The following is a 20,671-nucleotide window of genomic DNA, read 5'->3' on the forward strand; positions in this document are numbered from 1 at the left end:
ACACTAAAGACTACAAACTGTTGTTTGTAATACTGTCTTTATAGAAGACCTTGTGAATAAGTGAACCTTCCTCTATTCATGTGGAAGACTTACTATTATTAAGATGGCAATCTTCCCCAAATTTATCTACAGATTTAATGCAATCCTTATCAAAATTCCAACTTCCTGTTTTGTGGAAATGGACAAGCTGCTCCTAAAATTCATGTAGAAGAGCCAGGGACCCCCAATAGCCAAAATGATCTTGAAAAAAATTAAAAAGTTGGAGGATTCATAATTCCAGACTTCAAAACTTACTACCATAAGACCCAACAATTCCACTTCTAAGTATATACACAAGAGAATTGCAAACAAATTGTTCAGACAAAAATTTGTATAGGAATATTCATAGCAGCATTATTCATAATAGCCAAGAGGTAGAAACAATTTAATGCTCATGACTGATGAATGAATTAAACAAAATGTGGTATATCCATATAATAAAATATTATTCAGCAATAAAAAGAAATGAAGTACTGATACATACTACAATATGGATGAGCCTTGAAAACATTATGCTAAGTGAAAGAAGCCAGACACAAAAGGCCACATATTGTTTGACTCCATTTGTGTGATATGTCCAGCACAGGAAAATCCATAGAGACACAAGCTGGTTACTGGTTGTCAGAGGTTGAGGACGAGGGTTGGAGTGGAATGTGGAATGAAACCCTAATGGCTAGGAGCTTTCTTATTTGGGTGATGAGAATGTTCTGGAATTAGTGATGATGGTTGTACAACATTGTGAACATATTACAATCACTGAATTGTATATTTTTTAAATGGTTCCAAAGGTAAAATTGTTAATGTAAATTTTACCTCAATTTTTAAAAATTGGCTTAGTGTGGTGGTGCATGCCTATAATTCTAGCACTTTGGGAGGTCAAGGTGGGTGGATGGTTTGAGCCCAGGAGCTTGAGAACAGCTTGGGCAATATGGCAAAACCCCGTTTCTAAAACAAATACAAAAATTAGCAAGGCATGGTGACTCACCTGTAGTCCCAGCTCCTGGGGAGGCTGAGGCAGGATTACTTGAGCCCAGGAGGTCGAGGCTGCAGTGAGCCAAGATCATGCCCCTGCATTCCAGCCTGGGAGAGAGAGAAGGACCCTGTCTTAAAAAAAAAAAAAAAAAAAAAAAAAAATCAAAAGTCATAAATTGCTTCATCAACCTGTAAATTTTTTTTTTCAGTAACAAGACACTAACAATGTGAAAAAGATGGCCCATCTAGAAAAAGGGTAGGTGACATAAAGACAACTCATAAGAGAAATAGAAGTAGTCTAGAAAGATACAAAAAGAGACTGAATCTCACCAGAAAACAGGAACATGCAAATTATCAATGAGATAGTAGTAGATCTGCAAAACTGAAAGAGTTTAAAAATATCAAGGGTAGCTAAGGGTGGGAAAAAGACGATCTCATATGCTGCCAATTGCCACAATTTTGCAGTAAACTAATAAAAGTTTAAAACATACACACCCTGTGATTCAGCAATTCTACTTCCCCATATTTGCTCAAAAGAAATATCAATGTAAGTGCACAAGGATGCACATGCAAAGATGTTCGTTGCAGCATTGTTTGTGTATGCAAAAATAAGAAGTAGACTAAAGAGTATGGGGAAATAAATTGTGGTAAAGCCGCACCATAAAATACTACATAATCTTAAAATAAATAATGTTAATATGGAAATATCTCTAACATATAATATTGAATGAGAAAAAGCATGTTTCAGAACATTCTTCATTTATATAACATTTAAACTAACTTACAAAATTATTTATTCCCCATGGAAATATATGGATGAATGTATATAAAAGCAGAGAAAGAAGTCTAGAAGGTCAAAAATTTAAGTAATGTCAGTAGTTATTCATGGTGAAAGGGGAAGGATCCAGATTATTGATGGTAATCAAAGAGAATTTTAGCTTTATCTAAAATATATTTTACATGAAGGGATGATGATAATAATAAAGAAAAATTAGATTCAAAAGCCAAGATTTAAGTGGTGAACATATGGCTGGGCCCACTGGCTCATGCCCATAATCCCAACACTTTGGGAGGCTGAAGCAGGCAGATCACTTGAGGTCAGGAGATTGAGACCAGCCTGGCCAAGATGGTGAAACCCCATCTCTACCAAAAAATACAAAAATTAGCTGGTTATGGTGGCATGCACCTGTGGTCCCAGCTACTTGGGAGGCTGAGGCGTCAGAATGGCTTGAATCCAGGAGGCAGAGGTTGCAGTGAGCTGAGATCATGTCATTGTACTCCAGCCTGGGTGACAGTGAGACTGCCTCAAAAAAAAAAAAAAAAAAAAAAAAGAAAAGAAAAGAAAAAGAAAAAGAAAAAAAAACTTGAATTAATTATTCAGTTATACTGAAAATTCATTAGAAAAGTTTTTCCAAACATCCAAAACCTGAAAAATTATCAGGGAGGAATACTCTTGCAAAAATCCTTGAATTGGGCCCGGTGCAATGGCTTATGCCTATAATCCCAGCACTTTGGGAGGCAGAGGCTGGTAGATCACCTGAGGTCAGGAGTTTGAGACAGGCCTGGCCAACGTGGTAAAACCCTGTCTCTACTAAAAATATAAAAATTAGCTGGGCATGGTGGCAGGCGCCTATAATCCCAGCTACTAGGGAGGCTGAGGCAGGACAATCACTTGAACCTGGGTAGCAGAGGTTGCAGTGAGCCGAGATCACACCATTGCACACCAACCTGGGCAATAAGAGCAAAATTCCATCTCAAAAAAAAAAAAAAAAAAAAAAATCCTTGAATTGTGTCATCAAGGTTTCCTAATAATATAGACACAGATGCTATGTATGGAAGGGCTGTTGTTGCTGCATATAATTATTTAGTACAATAAACTATGGGTAGGGGGTGAGGGGAACAAATTAAAAAGCAAAAAAAAAAAAAAGGGTAATTGCAAAAAAGAGAGGTGGCAGCAGTGTTTTAGAATGCTAATTATGACACAATGAGAAAAGCACAGGATCTGGAGTCAATAACATAGGCTAAGTTTGACTCCGCCACTTTCTAGTTGTGTGACCTAGGCAAAACACTTAACTGACATGTAAAATGAGAATAAGGATACTTGCCTTGCATAACTCACTGGATTGCTGAGAAAAGCATTATAAACTGAAAAGTAGTAACAAGATCAAAAGAATTCAAAAGAGAAAGGTGTGAAAGAGATCCACTCAGTAACATAAAATCCTCAGGAGAAGAGCTGCCAAAAGACTTGGGACAGATTTGTTCCAGAGAAACTAATTTTAAGCCAGTACAGCTTTATTCTTTATATTTTGCCTATTAGTGTAATCGCCAAGGATTATGCCCATGTTTTGCAGATCATTGCAGAAAAACTGCTCTACGATCACCAGCTGAATCATTTATATCACTACAGCCATGCCTATCTCACAGGTTCACTGACATAACTAAAATATATCAGTCTCTCTCATACACCCAAAACAGATGTTTTTGAGAATTATGTGTTCAAGTGATGCAGTAGCAGAGTGTAAATAAGATGGGGATTCTTGGGTGAGATTGCCTTGATTCAAAGGTGAGTTCCACACCTTAACAAATATGGAGGCTTGGAAAAATTACTTAATTTCTCCTTGCCTCAGTAAAATGGCTTAAGAAAAGTGCCCAATATGTAAAACTGTTAGGCAGTGAAAGAAGGAAATAAATATTTCTTAGAACAGCATCTAGCACATATTAAGCCCTCAATAAATGTTAGCTCTTTATTCATACGTTAGTGTCTTTATTTTAATGTATTAAAATATATAATACATTAGTATATTTTCTTAAAGACACTACTATGTTATATATCTCACATAGAAACTAAATGTGAGAAATATATATATATACACACATATATATATATCACTGCACTGTATGTTAATAAGCAAAAGACCATGAGATTGTTTTCTCCCTTTTTAAGGCCCCTTTCTTCTTCAAGGTTAAAATATCATTACATTTAAAATTAACACCATTAAAGAAGAGTTTGCATTTTCTGATTCCAGAGGCAAGAGTGAGAAGAGGAAAAAAAATCCCACTTACTTAAATCTAAGACATACATTTAATTATTTTAAAATTATGGGCAAGTTGAGCCAAGATGGTTGACTAGATAGAGCCAGGAAGAGTATCTCCAACTGAGAGACCAGACCATGAAGAATACTGGCACACTCTGAACAGATCTTCAGAAGGAAGGCATTGAGAGTGGATGCAGACCCTAGGCTGAAGGGGTAGGAAGCTGGGAACACTGTATGGAGCTGCCAAGTACCAGGACTTGTTCCTGGCCCCTAATGGCTCCTGAAAACAGTGTCAGTTAAATAGGCAAAGAGTGGCCCACCATTACCACAAACCTCCAGAATCCTAACTGCAGGAGACCCCGTGACTCCCCAGGGACATTTGAGCTGGAAGGGAGAGCTGCTTGGAGAAGTGGCAGGGACGGGACTCCAGCCTGTGTGGGGCCCAGAGGGTTTGGTATGGAAACAGCTGAAGTGGAGGATGGCCAGGGACACCCATTCCCCACGGTTCACTGTGCTTATTTAGATGGCTTTGGCCTTTGTTGACTGTCAGGCCTGGTCAGAACAGGGCTATCTTGTCCATGGGATGGGACCAGTCTGATCTGAGCATCCCCCTGTCTACCAGTCTCTCCTGGGGTCCCTCCTTAGCCATGCCGGCTTGCAGCTCAGCCTTGGAGGCCCAACCAGGGCACTTCCTGGTGGCTGCCACCATAGCTTCTTCACCAGCAAACCCTGTATAACATTGGAGAGCTTCAGCAGACGGGTCCCTACCAATATGAACCCACCAGCAGCTTCCCCCTACCACTTTGCCTGCATGTACCTGGCCACAGCCTACCCCTATTGGTTTCCATGTGTGTGTATGTGTTATGTGTAGGGACCTCACTGCCCTGCTGCTGCTGACGTGTGTGTGGACCTCACTGTGTTGCCACCCTGTTGCTACTGGTGCACATGGACCCTGCTGCACAGCCACCATTGGCACATGTGCATGCAGAGCCTGCCATGCCACTGCCAAGCTGCTGCCAGCACATGAACATAGATCTTGTTGCCAGCGTCCTGATGAAGCACTTTAGCTGGCACCCACCATCAGAGTGTTGCTGCCAGCAGACTGGAAGCATCTTGACCTCTCTAGCACAGCAGGTGCTTAACCTTGGGGGCCAGAGAACAAAGCTGTGGGCCTGGTCCCAGGCCCCTGGGATTAGAGCACATAGCCTGGGAGTGCTGAGATGAGGTTGGGTACCCTGAAGTCCTTCAGAAATGAAGCCAGTCAACTGAACCCAAATTACACCATAGTCAAACCCTCGAGGGCATCAAAGAATATTGAAGTAAAAACCCCTCCCCAAAGGAAATTCAGCAACTTCAAAGATTTGGCTTTTGTTGACTGTCAGACCTGGTCAGAACAGGGCTATCTTGTCCATGGGTTGGGGCCAGTCTGATCTGAGCCCCTCAGTTGAAGGCAGCAACTTCAAAGATTAAAGGAACATCAGCCCACACAGATGAGAAGAAACAGTGTGAGAACTGGCACTCCAAAAGCAAGAGTGTATTCCTACCTCCAAATCTCCAAACGATTGCCCTAGCTCCCCGGCAATGGTTTGTGTTTTTTTTGTTTGTTTTTTTGTTTTTTTGTTTTTGTTTGTTTTTTTTTGGGGGGGATGGAGTCTTGCTCTGCTGCCCAGGCTGGAGTGCAATGGCACATTCTCAGCTCACTGCAACCTCCAGCTCCCAGGTCCAAGTGATTCTCCTGCCCCAGCCTCCTGAGTAGCTGGGATTACAGGTGCACACCACCACACCTGGCTAATTTTTGTATTTTTAGTAAAGATGAGGTTTCACCATGTTGGTCAGGCTGGTCTCGAACTCCTGACCTCGTGATCCGCCCACCTTGGCCTCCCAAAGTGCTGGAATTACAGGCATGAACCACCGTGCCCAGCCAGCAATGGTTCTTAATCAGGCCGAAATGACAGACTTAGAATTCAGAATCTGGATAGAAATGAAGATTATCAAGATTCGGGAGAAAACTGAAACTTTCCAATTCAAGGAATCTAAGGAATGCAATAAAACGATACAAGTGATGAAAGATGAAATAGCCATTTTAAGAAAGAACCAAACTGCCAACTGATTTGATACAGCTAGAAAACTCATTACAGGAATTTCATAATATAATTAAAAGTATTAACAGGAGAAAAGACCAAATTGAGGAAAGAATCACAGAACACAAAGACTAGTTCTTTGAATCAACTCAGTCAGACAAAAATAATTTAAAAAGAATGAAAAAGAATGGATGACACCTCTGAGAGATATGGGATTAGATAAAAAGACCAAATTTACAACTCATTGGTGTCCCTGAAAGACAGGGAGAGGAAGCAACTTGGAAAACATATTTGGAGATACTGTCCACAAAAATTTCCCCAACCTTGCTAGTGAGGTCACATTCAAATTCAGGAAATTCAGAGAACCCCAGTGACACACTATGCAAGATGACTATCACCAAGAGACCTACTCACCAGATTCTCTAAAGTCAATGTGAAGGAGAGCATATTAAAGGCAACCAGAGAGAAGGGGCAGGTCACCTACAAAGGGAACCCCATCAGACTAACAGTGGACCTTTCAGGAGAAATTCTACAAGCTAGAAGAGATTGGAGGCCTATATTCAACATTCTTAAAGAAAAGAAAGTCCAACTGAGAATTTCATATCTAGACAAACTAAGTTCACAAGCAAAGGAGAAATAAAATCCATTTCAGGCAAGCAAATGCTAAAGGAATTTATTACCATCAGACATGCCTTATAAGAGGTTTTTAAGGAAGTGCTAAATATGGAAAGGAAAACCTGTTACCAGCCACCACAAAAACACACTTAGGTACACAGACCATTGACGCTATAAAACACCTATACAATCAAGTCTACATAACAACCAGCTAACAACACAATGACAGGATGAAATTACAGATGTTGATATTAACCTTGAATGTAAATGGGCTAAATGCTCCACTTAAAAGTTCCAGAGTGGCAAATTGGATAAAGAAGCAAGACTCAACTGTATGGTATCTTAAAGAGACCCATTTCACGTGCAATGACACCCATAGGCTGAAAGTAAAGGGATGGAGAAAAATCTACCAAGCAAAGGGAAAACAAAAAAAGGCCAAGAGTTACTGTTCTAATTTCAGACAAAATAGAGTTTGTCCCATCCAAGTAGTAACAGGCCTAATCCTGCTTAGCTTCCAAGATCAGACAAGATAGGGAGCATTCAGGGTGGTATGTCTGTAGAGTGGACAATAGACTTTAAACCAACAATGATCAAAAAGAACAAAGAAGGATACTACATAATGATAAGGGGTTCAATTCAATGAGAAGACTTAACTATCCTAAATATATATGCACTCAACACTGGAGCACCTAGATTCATAAAACAAGTTCTTAGAGACCTGAGAAGAGACTTAGATAAACACACAATAAAAATGATAGACTTTAACACCCCCACTGGCAGTATTAGACAGATCACTGGGGCAGAAAACAAACAAACAATATTCAGGACCTAATTCAACACTTGATCAAATGGACCTAACAGATATCTATTGAACACTCCACCCAACAATAACAGATATACATTCTTTTCATTTGCAAATGGAAGATACTCTAAAATCCACCACATACTCAGCTGTAAAGCAATTCTCAACAAATTCAAAAAACCCCAAATCATACCAACCACATTCTCAGACCACACAGCACAATAAAAATAGAAATCAATACTAAGATCTTGCAAAACCATACAATTACATGGAAATTAAACAACATGCTTCTGAATGACTTTTGGGTAAACAATGAAATTAAGGCAGAAATGAATAAATTCCTTGAAAGTAATGAAAACAAAGATATAACATGCCAGAATCTCTGGGGCACAGCTAACATAGTGTTAAGAGGAAATTTTGTAGCCCTAAATACCCAGATCAAAAAGTTGGAAAGATATTAAATTAACAACCTAACATCACAACTAGAGGAACTAGAAAATCAAGAGCAAACTAACCCCAAAACTAGCACAAGAAAATAAATAACCAAAATCAGAGCTGAACTGAATGAAACTGAGACATGAAAAACCATAAAAAAGACCAATGAAAAAAATATTTGGTTGTTTGAAGGAATAAATAAGATTGATAGATCCATACCTAGACTAATAAAGAGAAAAAGAGAATCCAAATAAACCCAATTGGAAATGACAAAGGGGACATTACCACAAACCCCGTAGAAATCCATAAAACCCTCAGAGGCTACTTTAAACACCTCTATACACACAAACTAGAAAAGTGGACAAATTCCTGGAAATAGGCCGGGCGCGGTGGCTCACGCCTGTAATCCCAGCACTTTGGGAGGCCGAGGCGGGCGGATCACAAGGTCAGGAGATCGAGACCACGGTGAAACCCCGTCTCTACTAAAAATACAAAAAATTAGCCGGGCGCGGTTGTGGGCGCCTGTAGTCCCAGCTACTCGGGAGGCTGAGGCAGGAGAATGGCGTGAACGCGGGAGGCGGAGCTTGCAGTGAGCCGAGATCGCGCCACTGCACTCCAGCCTGGGCGACAGAGCGAGACTCCGTCTCAAAAAAAAAAAAAAAAAAAAAAAAAAAAAAAATTCCTGGAAATATATTGTCTCCCAAAATTGAATCAGGAAGAAACTGAAATCCTGAGTAAACCAATAACAAGGTTCAAAATTGATTAAATAATAAAAAAAATCTACCAACCAGAAAAAGTCCTGACCAGATTGATTCACAGTCAAATTCTACTACACACACAAAGAAGAGCTGGTACTAATCCTACTGAAACTGTTGCAAAAAATTGAGGAGGAGAGACTTCTTCTTAACTCATTCTATAAGACCAGCATCACTGTGATATCAAAACCTGGCAGAGATATAATGAAAAAAGAAAACTCAGGTCAATATCCCTGATGAACACAGACGTAAAACTGCTCAACAAAATGCAAGCAAATCGATTTCAGCAGCACACCAAAAAGTTAATCCACATGATCAAGTAGGCTTTACTGCTGGGATGCAAAGTTGGTTTAGCCTATGCCAATTAAGAAATGTGATTCATTGTTTAAACAGAACTAAAAACAAAAATTACGTGATCATCTCAATAGATGCAGAAAAGACTTACAATAAAATTTAATATCCCTTCATGTTAAAGCCCCTCAACAAACTAGGCATTGAAGGAACATATCACAAAATAATAAGCGCCATTTATGACAAACTCACAGCCAACATCATACTGAACATGTGTAAGCTGGAAGCATTCCCCTTGAGAACTTGAACAAGATAAGGATGTCCATTCTCACCACTTCCATTCAACATAACACTGGAAATCCTAGCCAGAGCAATTAGGCAAGAGAAAGAGATAAAAGCCATCCAAATAGGAAGAAAGGAAGTCAAACTATCTCTCTTCATAAACAATATGATCTTGTACCTAGAAAGCTCCATAGTCTCTGCCCAAAGTCTCCTAGAGCTGGTAAACAACTTCAGCAAAATTTCAGAATACAAAATCAATTACAAATATTAATATAAAACTTCTATACATGAATAACTTCCAAGGTCAGAGCCAAATCAGGAATGCAACCCCATTCACAATAGCCACACATACCAAAATAAAAGAGCTAGGAATACAGTTAACTAGGGAGGTGAAATATCTCTGCAAAGAGAATTACAAAACACTGCAGAAAGAAATCACAGACTACACAAATAAATGGAAAAACATTCCAGGCTCATGAATTCGAAGAATCAATATTGTTAAAATGGCCATATTGCTCAAGGCAATGTACAAATTCAGTGCTATTTCTATCAAACTGCCAGACATTTTTTGTAGAATTAGGAAAAACCTATTCTAAAATTCATATAGAACCAAAACAAGAGCTTGAATAGCCAAAGCAATCCTGAGCAAAAAGAGCAAAGCTGGAAGCATAACACTACCTGACCAGACTTATACTACAAGGCTACAGTAACCAAAACAAGATGGTATTGGTACAAAAATAGACACATAGAACAATGAAACAAATTAGAAAACCCAGAAATAAAGCTGCACACCTACAACCATCTGATCTCTGACAAAGTCAATAAAAACAAGTAATAGAGAAAGGATTGTCTATTCAATAAATGGTCCTGGGATAACTGACTAGGCATACGCAGAAGATTGAAACTGGACTCCTTCCTTTCACCATATACAAAAATTAACTGAGGATTGGTTAAAGACTTAAACGTAAAACCTAAAACTATAAAAACCCAGGAAGAAAACCTAGGAAAGATCATTTTGGACATAAGACTTGGCAAAGATTTCATGATGAAGACTCCAAAAGCAATTGCAACAAAAACAAAAGTTGTCAAATGGGACTTAATTAAATAAAGAGCTTCTGCACAGCAAAAGAAACTATCAATAGAGTAAATAGACAACCTATAGAATCAGATAAAATATTTGCCAACTATGCACCTCACAAAGGTCTAATATCTAGAATCTATAAGGAACTTAAACAAATTAATAAGCAAAAAACTAGCAACCCCATTAAAAAATGGGCAAAGGACATGAATAGACACTTCTCAAAAGAAGACATATGCACAGCCAACAAGCTTATAAAACAAGCTTATAAAAAATGTTCTACATCACTAACCATCAGAGAAATGCAAATCAAAACCACAATGAGATACCATCTCACATTAGTCAGAATGGTTATTACTAAAAAGTCAAAAAAAAAAAAAACAACCAACAAACAAAAAGCAAAACAAACAAACAAAAAAAAAACCAGGTGTTGGTAAGGGTACAGAGAAAAGGGAATTTTTATACACTGCTGCTGGGAATGTAAATTAGTTCAGCCATTGTGGAAAGTAGTTTGGATATTTCTCAAAGAACTAAAAATAGAACAACCACATGTCCCAGCAATCCCATTACTAGATATATACCCAAAGGAAAATAAATTGTTCTACCAAAAAGACACCTTCACTCATATGTTTATTGCAGTGCTATTCACAATAGCAAAACATGGAAACAACCTAGGTGCCCATCAATGGTGGATTGTGTTTATAAAATGTGATATATATATATACACACAATGGGATACTACACAGTCATAAAAAAAGAATGAAATTATGTCCTTTGCAGGAACATAGATGTAGCTGCAGGCCATTATCCTAAGCAAATTAATGCAGGAACAGAAAATCAAACTTTGCATGTTCTCACTTATAAGTGGGAGCTAAACATTGAGTACATACAGATGCAAAGAAAGAAACAATAGACACCAGGGCCTACTTGAGGTTGGAGGGTAGGAGGAGAGTGAAAATAAAAAACTAACTCTCAGGTACTACATTCATTAACTGGGTGATGAAATAATCTGTATACCAAACCCCTGTAACATGCAATTTACCCATGTAACAAACCTGCACATGTACTCCCTGAATCTAAAATAAAAGTTGGAAAGAAAAAAATTATGGGCTATAATGTCATCATTTGTTCAGTTGTCCATGTAAATGCATTATTCACAAAGAATCAACCAAGGTACAAATTAAGTTATCTCTGAAAACATAAAACCTAAAAAATCATATAATTTATCACACAATTTACCAATGAAGATCATCCTCAAAAATTACTTGGCACCTGTCTGTATTTCCTGCAAACAGATCTGTGAAACATGTTGAAGAGCGACAGATACTATGAGACAGTCCAAATAGAACTTTTTATGGACTATATATTCCAGGCAACTTATCCTCATTCACTGAACATGTTTCCTGTTTGTCCTTGGTTGTATTTGGTAAAAACCCTAAAACTGATACTGAGCTTCATGTCCTCAGAGGTGGATGTGGAAAAGTCTCTTCCACTGCAATTATAGCTGTATTATTAGGACCTGAATTCCTATATACAGCATGAAGGAAAAAACTGTATTGGTCTTCGTTATGGTTTAAGTGTGTCCCTTACAAGGTTATGTGTTGGAAAGCTAATCCCTCTGCTCTCATGAATAATGAGAGTTCTTCTCTCATGAATGGATTAATGGCACTATCACCAGAGTGGGTTCATCATCACAGGAATGGTTTTATAATAAAAGTGAGCTCTCTCTGGCTCTCTTGCTCTTGCCCTCTCACCATGTGATGCCTTCTGCCATGTTCTGAAGCAGCAAGAAGGTCCTTGTCAGATGCTCTTGGACTTCCCAACCTCCAGAACTGTGGGCCAAATAAGTATCTTTTCTTTACAAATTACTCAGGCTGTGGTATTGTGTATAGCAAAATGAAATGGATGATGACAGTCTTTTTTTTTTTTAATTAATTTATTATTATTATACTTTAAGTTGTAGGGTACATGTGCATAACGTGCAGGTTTGTTACATATGTATACTTGTGCCATGTTGCTGTGCTGCACCCATCAACTCGTCATTTACATCAGGTATAACTCCCAATGCAATCCCTCCCCCCTCCCCCCTCCCCATGATAGGCCCCGGTGTGTGATGTTCCCCTTCCTGAGTCCGAGTGATCTCATTGTTCAGTTCCCACCTATGAATGAGAACATGCGGTGTTTGGTTTTCTGTTCTTGTGATAGTTTGCTAAGAATGATGGATTCCAGCTGCATCCAAGTCCCTACAAAGGACTCAAACTCATCCTTTTTTATGGCTGCATAGTATTCCATGGTGTATATGTGCCACATTTTCTTAATCCAGTCTGTCACTGATGGACATTTGGGTTGATTCCAAGTCTTTGCTATTGTGAATAGTGCCGCAATAAACATACGTGTGCATGTGTCTTTATAGCAGCATAATTTATAATCCTTTGGGTATATACCCAGTAATGGGATGGCTGGGTCATATGGTACATCTAGTTCTAGATCCTTGAGGAATCGCCATACTGTTTTCCATAATGGTTGAACTAGTTTACAATCCCACCAACAGTGTAAAAGTGTTCCTGTTTCTCCACATCCTCTCCAGCACCTGTTGTTTCCTGACTTTTTAATGATTGCCATTCTAACTGGTGTGAGATGGTATCTCATTGTGGTTTTGATTTGCATTTCTCTGATGGCCAGTGATGATGAGCATTTTTTCATGTGTCTGTTGGCTGTATGAATGTCTTCTTTTGAGAAATGTCTGTTCATATCCTTTGCCCACTTTTTGATGGGGTTGTTTGTTTTTTTCTTGTAAATTTGTTTGAGTTCTTTGTAGGTTCTGGATATTAGCCCTTTGTCAGATGAGTAGATTGCAAAAATTTTCTCCCATTCTGTAGGTTGCCTGTTCACTCTGATGGTAGTTTCTTTTGCTGTGCAGAAGCTCTTTAGTTTAATGAGATCCCATTTGTCAATTTTGGCTTTTGCTGCCATTGCTTTTGGTGTTTTAGACATGAAGTCTTTGCCCATGCCTATGTCCTGAATGGTACTACCTAGGTTTTCCTCTAGGATTTTTATGGTATTAGGTCTAACATTTAAGTCTCTAATCCATCTTGAATTAATTTTCGTATAAGGAGTAAGGAAAGGATCCAGTTTCAGCTTTCTACTTATGGCTAGCCAATTTTCCCAGCACCATTTATTAAATAGGGAATCCTTTCCCCATTTCTTGTTTCTCTCAGGTTTGTCAAAGATCAGATGGCTGTAGATTTGTGGTATTATTTCTGAGGACTCTGTTCTGTTCCATTGGTCTATATCTCTGTTTTGGTACCAGTACCATGCTGTTTTGGTTACTGTAGCCTTGTAGTATAGTTTGAAGTCAGGTAGCGTGATGCCTCCAGCTTTGTTCTTTTGACTTAGGATTGTCTTGGAGATGCGGGCTCTTTTTTGGTTCCATATGAACTTTAAAGCAGTTTTTTCCAATTCTGTGAAGAAAGTCATTGGTAGCTTGATGGGGATGGCATTGAATCTATAAATTACCTTGGGCAGTATGGCCATTTTCACGATATTGATTCTTCCTATCCATGAGCATGGTATGTTCTTCCATTTGTTTGTGTCCTCTTTTATTTCACTGAGCAGTGGTTTGTAGTTCTCCTTGAAGAGGTCTTTTACATCCCTTGTAAGTTGGATTCCTAGGTATTTTATTCTCTTTGTAGCAATTGTGAATGGAAGTTCATTCATGATTTGGCTCTCTGTTTGTCTGTTACTGGCGTATAAGAATGCTTGTGATTTTGGCACATTAATTTTGTATCCTGAGACTTTGCTGAAGTTGCTTATCAGCTTAAGGAGATTTTGGGCTGAGACAATGGGGTTTTCTAAATATACAATCATGTCATCTGCAAACAGGGACAATTTGACTTCTTCTTTTCCTAACTGAATACCCTTTATTTCTTTCTCTTGCCTGATTGCCCTAGCCAGAACTTCCAACACTATGTTGAATAGGAGTGCTGAGAGAGGGCATCCCTGTCTTGTGCCAGTTTTCAAAGGGAATTTTTCCAGTTTTTGCCCATTCAGTATGATATTGGCTGTGGGTTTGTCATAAATAGCTCTTATTATTTTGAGGTACATTCCATCAATACCGAATTTATTGAGCGTTTTTAGCATGAAGGGCTGTTGAATTTTGTCAAAAGCCTTTTCTGCATCAATTGAGATAATCATGTGGTTCTTGTCTTTGGTTCTGTTTATATGCTGGATTATGTTTATTGATTTGCAAATGTTGAACCAGCCTTGCATCCCAGGGATGAAGCCCACTTGATCATGGTGGATAAGCTTTTTGATGTGTTGCTGAATCCGGTTTGCCAGTATTTTATTGAGGATTTTTGCATCGATGTTCATCAGGGATATTGGTCTAAAATTCTCTTTTTTTGTTGTGTCTCTGCCAGGCTTTGGTATCAGGATGATGTTGGCCTCATAAAATGAGTTAGGGAGGATTCCCTCTTTTTCTATTGATTGGAATAGTTTCAGAAGGAATGGTACCAACTCCTCCTTGTACCTCTGGTAGAATTCAGCTGTGAATCCATCTGGTCCTGGACTTTTTTTGGTTGGTAGGCTATTAATTGTTGCCTCAATTTCAGAGCCTGCTATTGGTCTATTCAGGGATTCAACTTCTTCCTGGTTTAGTCTTGGAAGAGTGTAAGTGTCCAGGAAATTATCCATTTCTTCTAGATTTTCCAGTTTATTTGCGTAGAGGTGTTTATAGTATTCTCTGATGGTAGTTTGTATTTCTGTGGGGTCGGTGGTGATATCCCCTTTATCATTTTTAATTGCATCTATTTGATTCTTCTCTCTTTTCTTCTTTATTAGTCTGGCTAGTGGGCTGTCAATTTTGTTGATCTTTTCAAAAAACCAACTCCTGGATTCATTGATTTTTTGGAGGGTTTTTTGTGTCTCTATCTCCTTCAGTTCTGCTCTGATCTTAGTTATTTCTTGCCTTCTGCTAGCTTTCGAATGTGTTTGCTCTTGCTTCTCTAGTTCTTTTAATTGCGATGTTAGAGTGTCAATTTTAGATCTTTCCTGCTTTCTCTTGTAGGCATTTAGTGCTATAAATTTCCCTCTACACACTGCTTTAAATGTGTCCCAGAGATTCTGGTATGTTGTATCTTTCTTCTCATTGGTTTCAAAGAACATCTTTATTTCTGCCTTCATTTCGTTATGTACCCAGTAGTCATTCAGGAGCAGGTTGTTCAGTTTCCATGTAGTTGAGTAGTTTTGATTGAGTTTCTTAGTCCTGAGTTCTAGTTTGATTGCACTGTGGTCTGAGAGACAGTTTGTTATAATTTCTGTTCTTGTACATTTGCTGAGGAGTGCTTTACTTCCAATTATGTGGTCAATTTTGGAGTAAGTATGATGTGGTGCTGAGAAGAATGTATATTCTGTTGATTTGGGGTGGAGAGTTCTGTAGATGTCTATTAGGTCTGCTTGCTGCAGAGATGAGTTCAATTCCTAGATATCCTTGTTAACTTTCTGTCTCATTGATCTGTCTAATGTTGACAGTGGAGTGTTGAAGTCTCCCATTATTATTGTATGGGAGTCTAAGTCTCTTTGTAAGTCTCTAAGGACTTGCTTTATGAATCTGGGTGCTCTTGTATTGGGTGCATATATATTTAGGACAGTTAGCTCTTCCTGTTGAATTGATCCCTTTACCATTATGTAATGGCCTTCTTTGTCTCTTTTGATCTTTGATGGTTTAAAGTCTGTTTTATCAGAGACTAGTATTGCAACCCCTGCTTTTTTTTGTTCTCCATTTGCTTGGTAAATCTTCCTCCATCCCTTTATTTTGAGCCTATGTATGTCTCTGCGTGTGAGATGGGTCTCCTGAATACAGCAGACTGATGGGTCTTGACTCTTTATCCAGTTTGCCAGTCTGTGTCTTTTAATTGGAGCATTTAGTCCATTTACATTTAAGGTTAATATTGTTATGTGTGAACTTGATCCTGCCATTATGATATTAACTGGTTATTTTGCTCGTTAGTTGATGCAGTTTCTTCCTAGCCTCGATGGTCTTTACATTTTGGCATGTTTTTGCAATGGCTGGTACCGGTTGTTCCTTTCCATGTTTAGTGCTTCCTTCAGGGTCTCTTGTAAGGCAGGCCTAGTGGTGACAAAATCTCTAAGCATTTGCTTATCTGTAAAGGATTTTATTTCTCCTTCACTTATGAAACTTAGTTTGGCTGGATATGAAATTCTGGGTTTAAAATTCTTTTCTTTAAGAACGTTGAATATTGGCCCCCACTCTCTTCTGGCTTGTAGAGTTTCTGCTGAGAAATCTGCTGTTAGTCTGATGGGCTTCCCTTTGTGGGTAACCCGACCTTTCTCTCTGGCTGCCCTTAAGATTTTTTCCTTCATTTCAACTTTGGTGAATCTGGCAATTATGTGTCTTGGAGTTGCTCTTCTCGAGGAGTATCTTTGTGGCGTTCTCTGTATTTCCTGGATTTGAATGTTGGCCTGCCCTACTAGGTTGGGGAAGTTCTCCTGGATGATATCCTGAAGAGTGTTTTCCAACTTGGTTCCATTTTCCCCCTCACTTTCAGGCACCCCAATCAGACGTAGATTTGGTCTTTTTACATAATCCCATACTTCTTGCAGGCTTTGTTAACTTCTTTTTCTTCTTTTTTCTTTTGGTTTCTCTTCTCGCTTCATTTCATTCATTTGATCCTCAATCGCTGATACTCTTTCTTCCAGTTGATCGAGTCAGTTACTGAAGCTTGTGCATTTGTCACGTATTTCTCGTGTCATGGTTTTCATCTCTTTCATTTCGTTTAGGACCTTCTCTGCATTAATTACTCTAGCCATCAATTCTTCCACTTTTTTTTCAAGATTTTTAGTTTCTTTGCACTGGGTACGTAATTCCTCCTTTAGCTCTGAGAAATTTGATGGACTGAAGCCTTCTTCTCTCATCTCATCAAAGTCATTCTCCGTCCAGCTTTGATCCGTTGCTGGCAATGAGCTGTGCTCCTTTGCCGGGGGAGATGCGCTCTTATTTTTTGAATTTCCAGCTTTTCTGCCCTGCTTTTTCCCCATCTTTGTGGTTTTATCTGCCTCTGGTCTTTGATGATGGTGATGTACTGATGGGGTTTTGGTGTAGGTGTCCTTCCTGTTTGATAGTTTTCCTTCTAACAGTCAGGACCCTCAGCTGTAGGTCTGTTGGAGATTGCTTGAGGTCCACTCCAGCCCCTGTTTGCCTGGGTATCAGCAGCAGAGGCTGCAGAAGATAGAATATTTCTGAACAGCGAGTGTACCTGTCTGATTCTTGCTTTGGAAGCTTCCTCTCAGGGGTGTACTCCTCCCTGTGAGGTGTGGGGTGTCAGACTGCCCCTAGTGGGGGATGTCTCCCAGTTAGGCTACTCAGGGGTCAGGGACCCACTTGAGCAGGGAGTCTGTCCCTTCTCAGATCTCAACCTCCGTGTTGGGAGATCCACTGCTCTCTTCAAAGCTGTCAGACAGAGTCCTTTGCGTCTGCAGAGGTGTCTGCTGCGTTTGTTTAGTTTACTGTGCCCTGTCCCCAGAGGTGGAGTCTACAGAGACAGGCAGGTTTCCTTGAGCTGCTGTGAGCTCCACCCAGTTCGAGCTTCCCAGCAGCTTTGTTTACCTACTTAAGCCTCAGCAATGGCGGGCGCCCCTCCCCCAGCCTCGCTGCTGCCTTGCCGGTAGATCACAGACTGCTGCGCTAGCAATGAGGGAGGCTCCGTGGGTGTGGGACCCTCCCGGCCAGGTGTGGGATATGATCTCCTGGTGTGCCTGTTTGCTTAAAGCGCAGTATTGGGGTGGGAGTTACCCGATTTTCCAGGTGTTGTGTGTCTCAGTTCCCCTGGCTAGGAAAAGGGACTCCCTTCCCCCTTGCGCTTCCCAGGTGAGGCAATGCCTCGCCCTGCTTCAGCTCTCGCTGGTCGGGCTGCAGCAGCTGACCAGCACTGATCGTCCGGCACTCCCCAGTGAGATGAACCCAGTACCTCAGTTGAAAATGCAGAAATCACCGGTCTTCTGTGTCGCTCACGCTGGGAGTTGGAGACTGGAGCTGCTCCTATTCGGCCATCTTGCTCCGCCCCCCTGAAGACAGTCTTGACCACTCCAGTCTTCTCAGTGGCTAGCGTGTAGTAGATGTTTACAAAACATTGGTTAATGTGTAAATAAATAAAATAAAACATTCCTACTTACAGCCAGAGGTTCATTTCCTCTGGGACATTATAGACATAAATGTATGTAGGCATTTTTTAGTTTCTTAATTATTCCCACAAAGAGTACTGTCCTCTTTAGAAAAATGAAACATTGTAAGCAACAGTTCTTCTAAGACTGTCAGTCCTTAATGTGGTGATAAAATGACCCAGTGCCAACTCCCACATATTCCCAATTTAGCAGACCAACTCAGAGAGGCTCATGTTTTCACAAAACCAGGCCCTCAGGTTAGAAAAAAAATTATATCCAACTCTAGGAGACCACCAATAGAAGATGACTTTCCCAATATACATATTTGGGTCCTTCAGTCTATGCAGCACTCCTAGCAGTTTTAAACAATTTATGATAATAATTCTCCAAGGTGTGGGTAAGAAGGGATGTAGAATGAATAATAATAATATAATTATTAAATGATATCTGGATTTCCTCTCCAGACCTAGTCTCATAGGAGCTCCTGATGCTTATATTCCTGGTCTATCCATTGCAAAGTCACTACAGAGCAGTTTATGGTTTCCAAGGTGTGGGGCTTATCTTACGCCTCCAGAAAATGCACACAATAGCTAACAAGACATTCCTCATCTATGAAGAGAGATCACTAGGATAATAAAATTTTGTGAATTATACTCCTTGGGGATAAGAAAGAGCCTTGGTTTACCTCAAATAATAGAGGGTATACTGTTTTTTTGCTGTTTACACTGCAATCTATTCCTTACTTTGCATTGTAGGGAGCTCTGTGTCTCAAGTTTCTTTGACAACTGGCTTCCAGGTAGGTTCAGCCAATGGGAGGCCTTTGGAGAAATTGGAATTCAGAAGGTGAGGGAGGAAACTTAGATTTTTCTCCATGTCTTGCTCTATCTCCAGCAATGTCTCTGGTTCCAATTCCTGATAGATAGCTCCTCTCTCTATGGTCCCAGCTCCCTCTGGGCAACATTTTTGGGCTCTTGTAATTCCACTTCTTTCCTTTGTCCTCTGGCCCTAGACATGGTAGTAGATCCCTGCTATTGTTAATCTCTGATTTTACTTATCATACCCTATTTGACTTCTCAGTGCTTCCATAACCCATTTAATTAATTAGCTGGATCATGATTGACAAAGCACATTTATACTAACCCTCCATGTGCTTTGGGAACCCAGGATGAGTCAATCAGACTATGAGAAAAGCAGGATCTGTAGCATAGCCAAGCTTCCCAGGAGCAGAAACTGGAACCAAGGCGGTCCTTCAGACCTCAGCACAGGAGTTTATTGATCCTCACTTTGATACTCTGTCATCAATATGAGTCAGCTATTTTCTTCATACGCCCATTTCTTTACTGATGACTTCCTCCTCTTCTACTCTCATTGTGTTCTTTGTGTTCCTCATGACTTTGGCTTATTCATAGTTTTTTAATCTCTCTGTCTTTACTTTACACATGGCCTAGCATGGCTTTGACAGATTCTCTCCATATCGAAAACTTTCTCCTTTAGCTCCCACTAATAATATGCTTCTATTTCTTACTATTTGTTGATTCAAAGATGTGAGAGTGGAAATCTGATTATCCAAGCTCATATTTTCACAGCATCACAGGAAACAATGTCATAGGTTATAGTCAGTCTGTGGATTGGGGCTACCCATGACTAGGGTTCAGATTCAAAGACAGAGAGAGAGAAAGAGAGAGAGAGAGAGAGAGAGAGAACACGGACACATTCGGTTAAAATTATAGGTTGTGGAATCAGACTGCAAAGGCTGAAATTTTGTCCTGCTACTACCATGTGTCTATGGTATTCCCTTTGAACTTCCATATATTCACCTGTAAAATAGAGATAATAAATGTGCCCATATCATAAGCTTGTTGTGAGTTAGTATGTGTAAAGCATCTACCACAGTGCCTGGCACATGGTAAGCACTCAATAAATGTCAGTTATTATGATATTACTACTAGTAGTAGTAGTATAGGACAACTCCTCAGATGGGATAGTTTCTCTCAGAATTAAAAAACATTTTAAACCCGTAAATACTTAAGAATAAATCTAGAAAAAGATGCACAAGACTTCTACATAGAAAATCACAAAACATGTCTAGGTGCTGTGGTTCACACCTA

General features: G+C 39.6%; 1 long non-coding RNA gene across 1 annotated transcript in view; it reads right to left on the minus strand.

The window, feature by feature from the left end:
• The window catches only part of LOC144334283 (uncharacterized), a 57,127-nt gene extending 38,667 nt beyond the window's left edge, over positions 1-18,460 (minus strand). Inside the window, exons 1-2 of the long non-coding RNA XR_013403985.1 lie at positions 18,371-18,460; positions 1,025-1,143 (exon numbers count right to left, since the gene is read on the minus strand). This is a non-coding gene — a long non-coding RNA (uncharacterized LOC144334283). The remainder of the gene's footprint in view (positions 1-1,024; positions 1,144-18,370) is intronic.
• Between the last annotated feature and the right edge of the window lie 2,211 nt (positions 18,461-20,671).

This window comes from Macaca mulatta, chromosome 14, assembly GCF_049350105.2.
Source record: "Macaca mulatta isolate MMU2019108-1 chromosome 14, T2T-MMU8v2.0, whole genome shotgun sequence".
Taxonomy (NCBI): Eukaryota; Metazoa; Chordata; class Mammalia; order Primates; family Cercopithecidae; genus Macaca; species Macaca mulatta.